A 14830-nucleotide genomic window follows, 5' to 3' on the forward strand; every position below is an offset into this window, starting at 1 on the left:
CGGTCCAAACATGCCCGACGACCCCATCAAAAGTCGCCTAGGCCGTTAGACACATTACGACGGGCGCCGAAAAAAAAAAAATCGCCAGCATAGAAAACAATGTGAAAAATATCATGAAACACAAGAGAAATGGAAACATAAATAAGATCTGGATTATAAATATGATTTCTGGGTCCGTTAATAAATATGATATGAGGCTGTGGGATGTTATTGATGCTCAAGCAAGCATAAAAATGCTAAAACCAACAAGCATAATTATAATAAAAAATATCACTATCTGAGACTAAGCATCAAAACAATATAAGGTATCCACTCTTAAATAAACAACAGTCCTGCATGTTGTATAAATAAATATATTCTATTTATTATTATTTAAAACCAGGACTCTTTTTTTGGGAATCCAGATTCTTTTAAATAAAAAGGATACAGGGGCATCCTGTATGCAGAAAAGTATAAATATTGGAAAATATTAAAGGTACAACCTGAGAGATATCCAATAATTAATTAATCCTACCCATACACTACATTAGATCATTTTCTCTTCCTTCCGTATATATAATCTCCCAACAGTTTTTCAAATCATTCTAAATGCTGCGGCTATAAGGTGACGTCATTTTAACAGAAAGAACATTCTAGAACAGCGACAACCCTGCAGAACACAGCCCATCGGCACTGGTGAATTATCATCGGAAGAAAGTCCCCAAGTTGGGTGTCCCTTATACCAGTGGTTCTCAACCTTTTTTTGTCCATGGCCCCGTTTCAACCATTTCTCATTCCTGTGGCCCCCTTGTGAACATGAATAATTTTTTGCTCCCCCTTCCTTCCCCCCCCCCCAATTTTCCCATTAGAAGATAGTTATTCAAAAATTGTCTGAAGTATAAATATTTTTTTATTTAATTTGATTAATTTTGAATTTATGAAAATTACGAAAATACAAAATAAACATAATGGAATACAGTAAAAATATAATAAATCCCTTGGGGTCACAAAGTGTCTGTATCATCGTAATGTTACTTTTTGTGAAGTTTATTGTTTTGTGTTTTTCTCGGTTTCATTTGTATGTTTTGTGTTGTGTCAGTGCAATTAAAAAAAATATATTTTTAATCAATGTAAACTCTGCGCTTGAAGACGGCACAATGTCATCAAGTTACTGTACTGGATGAAATTTTTATTATTTCCAAATTAGTTTTTTGTGTCTGTAAATGATTATGGTTTCATTGAGAAATGTCAGTTGTAGCTTCCAAAATACGCATTCTTATAATGATAAAAATCGCAAAAAGTGGTAGCAAGCAGTTTTATTAATTTTATTCTTTTCATGCGAATAAAAGTAGTGATGAGGGAGTAGCCACACAAATGAATCACAATTGAAAAGTTCAACCTTTCACATCGTTTTCAACAATAGTACATGTATCAAGGATATAGGTTCATGCTGTAGCCCTACTATGAATTTAAAAAAATGAACTAAAATACGTGCGAAAACTTTTTTATTTGTTTGAACCATTCATTCCAGAGAAATCATATACGCAGTGACAAAGCTGTTCATGTAAACATAATAATGATTCATTATCAGGATTTCAAGCCCATCGGAAAATATTTATAATCAGATTTTCAAATAAGAAAATTATCAGTTTGTTGACTTCAATTTCGATACGGTGAAAATCTGATATTTGGTTGGATGACAAGCTACCTTCAAGTAGCTTTTTGGTTCATAATATGGCCGCTCTCTCGCAGGCGGATGAAGCAACGTGCATGTTGGCTTAAACACAACACAATATTTCACATAACAATCCATACTGTATTTAATATACAGGGCACATAGGTAACGGAGCATATGGCATTTTCCTGGTGAACCATTGGTCCTAGAGACATACTTCCAATTGGAAAAAGTACCCGAATAATGTGTAGTACTCAGATATTTGATTCATGTTGCCAAGGGTTACATAGTTATTAAAATAAAAATGTTAACTTTTTATGCGGACACCCTGTGCCCCAAAACCCAATTAGAAAGTTGTTTCCTGGTCTCCAACAAAAAAATTCAACGTGTCTAAGTTAAAAGTTTCACCGAGATATTCGAAGAAAGTTGGAAAAAACAGCATTAAATGAGGGGGGAAGCCATTTTACCCGCATCGAATGTTGTTTTTTCCCAAATTTCCTCAATTTTTCGAATTCGCATATCTCGGTGAATATTGCACTTAGAAACGTGAAATTATTTTAGTTGGCATCGGGAAAGACAGAGCAACAACTTCTTAATTGGATTCTTTGGCACACGGGGACGGTATAAAGAGTTGTTTTTTTTAAATTTTATAGCTATACAACCCCTTACAACATGAATGACATATCTGAGTTACGTGATTTGGATACTTTTTCTACTTGGGTATGTCTCTAAGACTAACCAGCCGCCAGTAAAGTGTCATACACCGTGTTACCCATGCAGCCTGCATATACACGTAAAAAAATAACTTGAGACGAAATACAGTCAACTCCCATTTTAACAAATACCATTATAACGGGAAAAATATCGTTTTAACGAAAACTTTTCTAATCCCTCGGATAGGTTTACATAGGAATAATAAAAATATCTGTAATTCCTTTGTAACGAAATTTCGTTATTACGAAGTGATTTCTCGGGTCTCTTGGAGTTCCGGTCTAATGGGATTTGACCAAAGCGTATTAATAAAGGGTCTTTAATACGCTTTAGGTTTGACTGTATTTCCCCCAAAAAAAATCTGACATTTTTGCAGTTAAGTAATTGAAATTCGGCAATTTGATCTGAAAACAATCCTTTTTACTTTTATAAATTTAGGAAGGAAACAAAAGGAAGAAAGGGTGGGGAGAAAAAGAAAATTGGCCAAGACGGGCACGGTTGTGCGTAAATGCCTCGAAATTCCACTTGTGCGCAAGGGGATTCGTGCCTCACTCTCAGTTTTATGACAAAATTTCACATTTATGAGACTTTTGACTATGGACACGATTAATCTCTATATATATATAGCTGTCAATATTAAAATATTTCATTTATACGAAGCACAATTTCAATTATTTGACATTTACATTTTGACTCGAACTCCAAATCTTTGGCATTTAGACATAATTTCCAACTATCAAATCCAACAGTTTTTGCAGATTGTGAAAAAGCGTCGCTGAATTGGCTTTGCATGCGCATTATGAACACTAAAAACCATAAATTTTAGGTTGACAGATACAAAGAGACGCATTGAGCGGGTTATGGACATTTCAAAGTGAAGACTTGCGTGAGAATTTATTACACGTTTCTGAGAAATCAGCAGATGCAGTGAGTCTCTAATAAACGGATTTAAATTGCTTTAAATGTAGTCATACGCCTTTTTAGAATTTTTTTTTCTAATGTCCACAACATTGTTCTTGCAGGATAGGAAAATTGCATTGAAATTATTTAGGATGTGCTGCAAGCCAGTAGTAGGGCAGTTAAAAGGAAGCATTACAGTATCGATTAAAAAAAAACTTAAAAGATGTGGTGTCAATCTTAGAGGAAGTCCCAATACAGGGGCAGATCGAGCTTACCTGCCGCTCGGGTGCGAAGCCTCATGTGCCGCCCCTACTGGCGACCCTGCCAGTAGGCTGATAGGGCTTCGGTGAAGGGCACCTGGAGATAAACTTGATTTTTTTTTCAGAAGAAAGCCGCACATCATTGTTTACCGTGCAAAATGTGAGTGACCATACATCCCGCTTTTGAAGTAGAAAATTTTTTGTCTTTGCTTTGTCTTTTGTTCTAGAATTATTTTACCATTTTTTTTTCAAAGCAAGCACAACTCAGGTCTATCGCCGTAGGCAATTTACTACCTAGTGAGTTGTGCCGAAATTGTAAGTGTGTGTACCTAACAGTCTGAGTGCGTATCTAGTGTTCTGTATGATTCTTCAGCGCTGCCATCTCAGCTAATATATATCTATATCTCAGAAGTGAAATGAGTGATGTGTAGTGACTGAATATTTGTACGCCTGCTGCTCTCTGTGGCGAGACTTTTTAACGGGTAGATCGGCTCGCAATTGCGCCTCGAAGTTGGGAACCACAGAAAACCAACTTCAGCCGACCACCACTGTGGCGACGGTGGGGCTCGAACCCGGGTCCCCGCGATGCGAGTCCGTCACTATGACCACTCGACCACCACATCGGCTTATTATTATTTGACCATTCTTAATAAATGCCAGATAATTTAATCCTTGAAAGAACACTTATTTTTGTGAGCCATCATCACTTATCCTGTAAAGATGATATTTAACAGGGTAATTTTTATTTAAAATTTTTTTTCAAAACTTGTTTCTGGTATTCCAGGTGCCGGACAATTGAAAAACCAAATTTTTCCTTTGCCTTCATTTGACTATTGTGGATCAAATTCTGAGTGAGGGTATGGGCCCCTAGGCTGGAATCTTTTGCAGGCCCCCTGCCAGTCAGATTTCTCACTACCCCTTCTATAGTTAATGCATAGCCTGAAAAAGCCAAAAAATTATGAGAATTATTCCGGGCTCTTGTGGGGGCCATGGGTGAGGGAACCAAAATGCACACATGGTCCTTGTAATAGAGTACAAGGGTGGCGCTTGTCCATGCGACCCATTGTGGCCACACGGGCACCGCTTAAGAGGATGCTAAATCCGGGGTGAATGGGTAAAAAAAATTCCATTGGAAAAAAAAACCAAACTGTCGGCTGTGGAGGGGCGCAAAATCCGAAATGAAGGGTCGAAAAAAATGTTTTGTTAGGAATATTTTGGATAAATTGTGAGGGAGGGGCATGACCTTCTAAGGGTAAGGCTGACAGGGCTCCAGTTGAGGCCCGGGACTAAATCCTTTTAACTTTTCTTTTTTCACTCTATAAATTAACTGTAGAAGAGGTCACGTGGAAAATCCGGCATGGGTCCCACGAAAGATTCCCTGACGCAGGAGGTAGGGGCTATGGAGGGAGCAATAGGTAGGAGGCACAAAAAATAAGCTCCACACGGGTAAAGATTTTGTCTCGAGCCACCCAGATAGCTGACATTCTTGTTCCTGGTATTACGATCAGAGGCCTTGTCTATTTTCTCAATGTTTCCGTTGTCAAGGTATAGTATGACTCAAAAGCGTGATGTCGTGAATTTTTACTGTGTTAAATTTTGTTGTCTTAAGTAAAGTCTACGCTGGTGCCCCTTACAACCTGCTGCCCGGGTGTGCCGCACCCTCGCTTAAACTGCCCCTGTCCCAATACATTATCACAGCAATGTAGTTTTAAAAAATTAAATTTCACGGTTATTTTTCCTCGTGTATGATTTGGTCTCTTGGAGTTCGTTATAACTGAATTCGACTTTATTTCTTTTCAGCAGAGGCAATGGATTGGCACCCCCCCCCCTCTCAAAATTCATAAAAACACCCCATAAAAAAATACCCCAGAGCAATCATTCTCTATTCGATTTTTAAAAATATATTCCCCATCAGCCACTCGGTGCTGGCTGAAGATAGCTTTGTGCTAAACTAGATGGCTATCTGTCTGTAATTGCATGAAAACGATGGGGTTTTTTTTACAATTTAGCTTTCATTTTTCACCCATCTACTTCTTGGATTACATTTACTACCAGCACTCAGAACAATGTCAATGAATGGTCAACAAATCTTTGTCTCCTTTCTTTATGGCAGCCCTCTTTGAATGAAAAGTCTGAACACACACAATTTTCTGTCTTTACAGTTACTCCATTTTGCTTAAACCTCTTCTATAGTTTGTGTCAGGGCCTACTATCACCCCCAAGTCGTAAATCACAGAGATTACATGAACCACTTTTTTTTATTTCCTTCCTCATGTTAATGTTACTTGAATGGGGAAAAATTACGAAAAAGATATTCTATGCATTTTGTTTGAAATTAAATTTTTTTAGTCAGTGACTAAAAAAAATTTAATGTCACAAATTTCTTCGTGGCCCCCGTATCAGTAGCTGTGGCTCCCCTTTTGGAAGATTTTCATCCATGGCCCCCCTGGAATATCCTAGGGCCCCCGGTTGAGAACCACTGCCTTATACCATAGCTGTTCCGAATTGCATTTCTTAAGTGATGATTGGGATACGTGGAATGAAGACGTCTTCTCCTTCGGCACATCCAGAATCGTTGCTTCAATATGTAATTGTGCAATTTCTTCATGCAGAGTCTTGGTGTCTCAGAATTTTTAAAAACCTTATAGGTGCTCTGACTTTGAGGGTCAAGTTGTGTGGGGCACACCCGAAATATCCGAAGAGTTCAGAAATTCTGCATCATACACAACTGTGTGCATTGTGTCTGTGACAGTGTCAACTGATTTGTAAGATGTGGAGTCTCCTGGAATAATTTTTAGGATTTTTTTGTTGATCTTGTTCACACTGTCATTTTTCGGTGCCAAAATCGCTCTCTCACAAAGCCACTCATGGTTTGGGTGATTTTGTTCAATGTTTGGGAAGACTTTGTCTGCAAGTTCTTGAACACTGAGTTTATAACAACTGGCAAAATCCATTTACGAACATATTCAGTCCAGTGCTTGGGTCTACAGGAATTCTTCCATTGCCAAGTTTGATCAACTCATGTGAAAATTATAGCAGTGCTGAGTCATTTTGCAGTTGAACTCGCATGTTGGTGGATAATGATAATTTTTCAACTTCATGTGCCAGAGTGTTGATGATTTGAGGCAAGCATTGAGTTCATCAGATGGCGTTGAACATTTTTATTCTCAGTTTTGTCGTCGCAGTTGATCTCTGTTGTTAGTGACATCATATGTTCATCTTGTGTAGCGAATATTATTCAAACGCCTTTTAAGCATTTTTTAAATTGAAACTGTATCTCTACGATAGGTGGTTGTTGAGATAGAGGCCGCATTATCACTTACAGGACACCCTGTATGTAGCAAAAATACCCGGCGCTTCCCAAGTTTTCTTCAATTACTGGGAGGATTGGAAGAGTGACAAACCATTATATAGTCCACCGATCACGAGAAGAACAGTGGCTACATCACGTTACGTCACGTCGGACAATTCTATTATTTACTTTTAGGTAAAGCAACTGCGCATCAAAAATAGCGCATTAGCAACGGCACTTTCTCAGCGGTTTGGCGTCTTTTGCGCTATTTTGGCCTTCTAGAAATTTCACTAAAAGCGCCACGGCAGTGCTCTCGATAACATCGTCATCGCAGTGTTTTTGTTGCGTAAACACCGGCTGTTCGAAAATGTTGTCTTGAGGCATTGTCGCATTAGATTCAGAAAAATAACATCTGGTTGGAATTTTCCAGAATTAACGTGGTAGAGCCTCAGAAAAATCACTTGGCCCGGGAAAGCCAGTGATGCTCTTAAGACGGCTCGAGCACTTACGGCACATTATTTTAATACAAAAAATTTATTTTTTATTCTGTAGAAGGCTCCATCCATCGGTGGTCGCCCTAGGATCCGTAGGTAAAGAACTTGCTTCGAATGTCCTATGCCCGGATTCGAACCCATAGACCTTGATCAAGGTTACCTTCATAGTGGCAGACGAGCTGAAGACAAAGGATGGGCTGACAAAATCCAGCCTATAGGAGAATTCTTATAATTTTCTTTTTTTTTTCCACACTGTAAATTCAGAATGGACGGCCGGTGAGAGATCCCAACCAGGATCATTTCTGCAGTATGAGAGGACCATTCTTCCGATGCCCTTAAGCATGGCCCCCACATCTTGCAGCCGGACTCTCAGATTGGGATCTTCGACGGGTCACTCTAAAATGAATTTATAGCTGTAAAAAATGATTAGAATCACCCAGGGCTGGATCCCTGTCAGCCCTGCCCTTGGGGGGACATGCCCTTAAGGTGGCTACAGACGTAACTGCAAACTTGATAAGCAGGCATGTTCAATCTTTTTATTTGTCACCTATTTAAAAAGCCCATATGAGTAGCTTCTGTGGAGAAAGGAAAAAAGACGACGATATGGCTATAAGAGAAGATAAACAGAAGAAGAATGGCTAATTGCTAGCAGGTGGCATTCTCTTGTTGCGGTATAGAAATTAAATCTAAGAAAATTCCATATAATTTACAGTAGTAATAAATTATTATATTAATAATACTCCTTTTGTATTAAATTATTAATTTAAAGTAATTTTACTCCCTTCATTACTAAATGATCACTACTCCTTTCGAATTTTTTTCTGTATCAAATATTTTAGTTAAAAATATTAAATTTAATAAAAATTCAAATTTTTTAAATTAAAAAATTTAATTTACTTCCAAAATTTATAACAATTTTCGAGAACATCTTTTAACAAACGCCTACACAAAAAGCACAGTTCACTGAAGCGTGAAGAATACCCGCATAACACAGAGAGAACCGATTTGCGCCAAGACGGCCTTTACTGGCAACCCAGGGAAATTTTTATCCTTTCCCCGCGCCGAAATGGATCCTCTCCAGATAGGGGGGTTCGTGTAACTCTTCTCGTGATCTGAGAACTATAAAGGAATAAACTTTTAATGGCAGCATTACAGATGTGACAAACCATTGTAAAGACATATACACGTCTGAAACACATTGTTGGGAACCACAGTAAACGTTGCGAAAGTGATTGTTGAGGCCCCAAAACCATTGTTGCCCGACAGTTTTTTGCCCATTTTGACGAACTTTTAAAGTAGCCTATGGTTCATTCCCGGTCCTGTTTGATATATATGCAAAATCTGCCAATGATCGCCTAAAACTAGATTTGTATAAACAACAGACATAAACAACAGACATAGGCCTACATACTTTCACATTTATATGTAAGACTAGCTATAATACCTGCAGGGCTCCTACTTTTCCTATTTTTTTACTTTTTTTTTTCTTTTGAAATGTTAATAGTAACAGAGTTTCATGTTTTTCAGTCTGGATAGCAAGTTAAAATTTTTCTCTCTAGATGGCGACAAGGACAATTACAGAAGAAGCACAGATTTTATTTTTGTTTCATTTTATTTCAATCTGGGTGTGTTAGTTTCTTATTCTGCTGTTCATAGTTAAGGTTTATGTTCTGCTTATTTCATCGTTTAAACACAGATAATATTTTGATCTTCAAAATTGACTAGACAACTAATTTATGTTGCTGTTTCTGGATGAGATTTTCTCCTAGAAATTTACGTTATACAAAGTGAGTATATAAACATTTTTTTTTTTTCTAAAGTGAAACTAATTTACTTTTATGTGGGAATGGTTGTGCAAATCAGCAAAAAAATTAATGATGTAAATATACAGATTTGTGTTGTAGGAATATTTTTTTTAATGTGGGTTTTTAAATTTTTACTTTTTTCATTTTTAATATAATAAGGAAATATTTTTTCCTGGACATCTGCTAAGAAAGATATACTAATGATTAGAGATTTCTTACTTCTATCTATAGGCCTACACTATCCAACAAAATATAATTTTTATTGATTTTTTGTGTTTTTAAATTACAATAAACTTTTTCATTTTTTAGTAAAGCTTTAGTTTTAATTGAAGCATGTGTCAGAAAAATAAACCAAAGATAAAGATTTCAAATAAAATTTATTTAGCCTCATACATATAGAAAAATTTAAATGAATTTTTGAAAAACATATTTTTCCTCCAGAGATTGATGATGCCTGTACAGATGATTGCAAAATAAGAAATAAAATAAAAGATACAAAATCAACAGAAACATTAAAAAAAACAATATGAACAAGACAAAATTATTAGTGTCAAATGAAAGAAAAATAATAAAATTAAAGAAAAAAAGCTCACACAACACAAAAAGGGCAAAAATTCTTAATGTATGATAAGAAATGTGTGTGAAATAAACAAAACATTAAATAATATATCTATATATATATATAAATGAAACTCACTCACATACACAACACAGATAAGATCAATTTTTTTTTAACTGCATTGTCTATTGAAATGACTAATTTATTAATGTTTTTTTAAATTCCACGCATATGGGCATGTTTTGAATTTTTCTAGTGGTAATGAATTATATAATTTCGGCGCTAAATAATAAAAATGTTTATGTAAAATTTCTTTCCTAAAAGTAGGAATACAAAAAATTATTTGAGGTCTTTCGAATGTATTATTTCTTAAATTGCATAAGCCTTTAGTATGGTTTAAGAAAAATATACTACTGAGCAATAATAAAAGAGCATTATGACAATGAAAATAAGTTAAGATTTCTAAAAATTGTAGACAAATGAAACAGACTCAAAATTTTGGAAACTTTTTTAAATTTAACATAAAGACAATGAATCAGTTCTATAATGGCCACCCCATGTAATTGTTCCATAATTTACAATTGAGTAAAACCCATGGTACAGGTCTTAAAAAATTAACAGAAACTTATACAATAAAAATTAAAATTTGAATGTTCGGAAATAATATGACACTTAAGTCAATTAAGTCAGTAGAACCTAAAGTAACTTTTAAGCATTTTATTTAGACAGGAAAAGATAATACCTCCAAATTGAAAGACAAAAAGAAAACAAACTAAAAAGGTAAACAAAACATTGCCACACACGTGACATAATATACACTCTGAGGGGTGCACTGGATTAATAACACTCCCCTTCACACCGAAGAGTCAATTGAGTCCTAACATTTTTCAAAACGTGAACAATTTTTGAGGTTTTAAACTTTTTGTCAAAATGTCTGCTTCCATTTCTTCAGTGGGCTTGTACTTCACTGATACATCACCAGATGCCACCTTTTCTCGAATAAAATGTTCTTTGATGTTGATATGTTTTGATTTTGAACTAACAATTGGATTTCTTGACATCTTGTTTGCTGATTTATTGTCATTATATATAACTATCTGGTTTTGATGCAATCCCAATTCATTTATCAGTTCTTTCAGATGAATCGCTTCTTTAAGGGACATATATTCAGCTTCACATGATGACAGAGCCACGGTTCTCTGTTTCCTTGATTCCTATGATATAGCAGAAGCTCAAAACTTGAAACAGTAACCAGTGTAGGACTTCGCTACATGAAGCCCATGTTGCATCAGCATATCCAACTATCACCCATTATTAAGTTTTCAAGTCTCTGGTTTTTCCATGAAAATGTCCTCACCAATTTCTCTATTTAGGAACGCTGTAGAAACATCTAGTTGATGCAGATCCAAATCTTCAACAGCTAATGCCAGTAATAGCCTAATTGAACTTAACTTCGCTACAGGAGCATATGTTTCATTGTAATCAAGTTCTGGGCGTTGGTCATAGCCTTTGGCAACTAAGTGAGCTTTTCTTCTCTCAAGATCTCCATTAGACTTGTACTTGTTCTTCAGAACCATCTTACATCCAATAATGTTTATCAAATACTTTTTTCCTCTAAGGTTTAAATTTTTTCTATTCATAATCTGCATTTTTTTGTGAGCACTTTAGTGGAAATTTCATTTGAATATATATTGAAAATCTGCAAAGTTATGATATATTTTCACAAATAATATTGCTTGAATGGGGTTAGCCTAAGAGACGTCATTCGTGAGGTTAGAAAACATTTTTTTTCTCAAAAACCTTTTGAGATATGTACATGAAGTTTTGCATGGTCAACAAGCATGGTAGAAGCAATAAACAAAAAATAATGATTGGAATCCGGGATGATGGGTTGCATTGCAGTATCTAGTTGAATGATCTGAAATCGGAACGATCCAGTCTTATTTCGATGAATTTTGTGTTGCGAGCCAGAATAAACATATTAACGGTCAAAAAAACATTATTTTTTTTCTCCAGTATTTTACTTTATATATTTAGGAGAAATTTAAAATAAAAGTTGTTTTGGTAACTGCTGTGCCTCTGGTCTAAAAATACGTTTGAAAAATTGTATTTTTTCTAACAAAAAATTCCACAAAAACAAAGTTTACATAATTTTTTTGCATGTAAATTTCAAATGTAAGTGTATGAATTATTTTTATTCATGTTCTGTATGTTTTTGTGAACACTTTAGTGAAAATTTCACTTGAATATATTGAAAATTGGAAAAGTTATGATTTATTTTCTCAAACAATGCTGCTTAAAAATTGAGCCTCAGAAAAGTCACCTGCATCAGTTTTTGATAAATTTCAACATTTTTTTTCTCAAAAAGTTTTAGAGATATGCAAATAATATTTCACACGGTTAATAAGGATGGTAAATGCAACAAATAAAAAAAAAATCATTGAAATCTGAGACTATGGGTGTCATGGCTGGGTGATTTGACATGGAATGACCCATCTATCATTCGAAATTCCGGTATGTACTTCACTTTGTGTGTAGATGAAACAACAACAGCCCAAGTTAGAAAACAGATCTGTATGTTCAGTTTGGGATCCTGATGCTATCCAACAAGTTCAGTGTGGATATTTGTCTTCAATATTTTTGGGACACTCAAAAACAGAAACGATGCTCACAAACATATGTAAACAACTCAAACTAGAAGGGCTTCATTTATCTAAGATGATCATGCTGACAATGGATGGTCCCAATGTTAATAAATCTCTTTGGAAAAAAATGGACTCTACAGTAAAATCAACTGGTTTATTTGGGCTAATTGACATTGTGTTTCATGTAGCTGACACATTGTACATAATGCTTGTGAAAGTGGTCTGAAAGAGGAACCATTTAATATTATAGAGGAGTGCGCTCACAATGTGTATCAGTGGTTTAAACAGTCTGCTGCGAGACGAAGAGTTTAAAGCTTCTCAAGAACTGTTAGCTGTATCAGGGAACTACTTTTTGCCGTTTGTGAACTGTAGATGGCTTACTATCGTCTCAGTACTAAAGAGACTCATAGAACAGCATGAAGCTGTACTACATTATTTTTTTGCAGTTAATTTCTAGTCATAATGCTACCGGTTTGAATAACACAATATAACGTCATTGTGTTAAAGTGCTAAAAAATAAATTGCTCTTTCCTCTTATGCAATTTTTAGTCCGTATTAGTGAATTGTTTTCAATGTTTCTTTGCGCTTTTCAAAATAAACAGCCGCTGGTGTGTATTTTGTGTATGACTAATTATGTGAACTTCTAAAGAAGATGCTGATGAAATTTGTTAAATCAGATGTTGTAAAGGAGTTCTCAAGTGATCTTTCTTCAATAAATTTCACGCATGAAAACCCCTTGCCTTTGCATAAAATAGGAACTGAAACAAAGCATACTTTGACCTCGTCTCAACTATCAAACGGACGAACTTTACTATTACTCGACAGTGCTAAATGTTTATGAGAATAATTATGAAGATTTTCAAAACACTGCTAATAAAAAATATGATCCTGAAGAATCTGCAATGTGTTCATGGCTTGTTGCAAACTGAAGAAGACAGCTACATATGTTTCGTTTCTCGGCCTTTTGGCTAAGATCAAAGTGTAGCTACACATGTTTTAGGTGACTAATAATTCGGGCACCACATGTTCTTAATGACAGACAGAATTTTTGATGAATGGTGATCATACTAGGTTGATGTGATGTTAAAGAACAGTGTTTCATTAAAGAGAAAAAGGATAATATGCAGTTGAATATCATAGATTTGACCATTATTGGGCTGAAATGCTTAAGATCAAATCTCTAGATAATAAATGCAGGTACCCTCTTCTTGATAAGTACATTCTCTCCCTTTTGATATTTGCACACGGTAATTCAGATGTAGAAATGTTTTTCTTCCAATAATTCATTGGTGACTTCCGAAAGGAATGCATTCCCAGAAAACACCATTAACCCTCTGACTGCTCAATTTGTGGACCGAAATTGCATCAAAAATTGTGTAATTTTTTTCACTCAAAAAGTGAAGTTTGAGCGGTAATACCACGTGCCTTCAAATGCCGCAATTTAGTGGACAACTAACGACATCTGTTGGCCAAAATGTAAATGAAATGTCTAATACTGTATATAATTTTTTTCAGTGGTTAAACGGGGGGGGGGGGGGGGGGGGGGATGCGCTTCTCAATAAAGGAATAAAAACACATGCTCGCGGAAATCACGGGATGAGCAGATTTTGCTACATTTGAGTTGCCCGTGGAAATCGCGGGATGAGCAGCCAGAGGGTTAAAGGTGTGAAAGCCATGAAAGATTATTTAAGAATTCAATAAGAAATCACAAACATACCCATAACTGATAAGATGTTGGAGGCAGCAAAGGCTTCTTGTGGACAGCAATGTTGGAGAAGAAAAGGTTAGAAAATCAGGAAAAAAAGAATCAAAAGTTTTCGAAAAATCTCAAACTGAAAATGAGCTGAACTGTAAAAACATGCTTTAAAGAAAAGGCTATTACTAAACCAGACATGCACCTCGTCAATATTCCTCTATGGAACCTCTAACGATTTGGTACATGTTGGAATGGGCGTGTACGTGTAGTGAAACCTGGCGTGAAGTTTGTTTCTGTGTAATGATTGGTATGTGTAGTGCTGCCATCTGCCACAAGTTTTTCTAACTATGAGTGAAGTGTAATGGTTGAATGATTTATCGTTGTTGACCTGTTGCTCTCTGTGGCGAGACTTTTTAATGGGGAGATCGGTTCACATTCGCGCCTCGAAATTGGAAACCACAGGAAACCAACTTCAGCTGACCACCACTGTGGCAGGGTTTAAGCTGGATAAAAAGTTCCTTTCGCAAAAATGGGGGGAAAAGCTTTAGCAAAATGCTACGATGCTAAGGGACCATTCAAGTATTACGTTAGCAGATTTTTTAGCCATTTTTGACCCCTCCCCCTTGTCAGCAAAACACTGACCTCCTCCACCCCTTGTCAGCAAAATTTAGTTAGCAGCTTAGAATATTTCATATCTTCAAAAAGGGTGGTTGATGACATAAGTAACCTTCAAACACCCCCCCCCCCCCCCCGTCATCAAAAGTCAGCAAATCCGAAACCCCCCTCCAATGCTGACGTAATACTTGAATGACCC

At 36.0% G+C, this 14830-nt stretch overlaps 1 protein-coding gene across 8 annotated transcripts in view; it reads left to right on the forward strand.

Moving 5' to 3' along the window:
- The window catches only part of LOC149086559 (uncharacterized), a 135189-nt gene that overhangs the window by 372 nt on the left and 119987 nt on the right, over positions 1–14830 (forward strand). For 3 of the 8 annotated variants that reach the window (XM_089230920.1, XM_089230915.1, XM_089256043.1), the window contains exon 2: positions 8871–9098. The exons of the other annotated variants lie outside the window; for them this stretch is intronic. The gene's annotated coding sequence lies outside the window, so the exon portion shown is untranslated. The remainder of the gene's footprint in view (positions 1–8870; positions 9099–14830) is intronic. 8 annotated transcript variants of the gene reach the window in all.

The sequence above is a fragment of the Pholcus phalangioides genome, unplaced genomic scaffold, assembly GCF_987345545.1.
Source record: "Pholcus phalangioides strain wild (caught in Gottingen) unplaced genomic scaffold, Ppha-v1.0 ptg000004l_1, whole genome shotgun sequence".
Classification (NCBI taxonomy): domain Eukaryota; kingdom Metazoa; phylum Arthropoda; class Arachnida; order Araneae; family Pholcidae; genus Pholcus; species Pholcus phalangioides.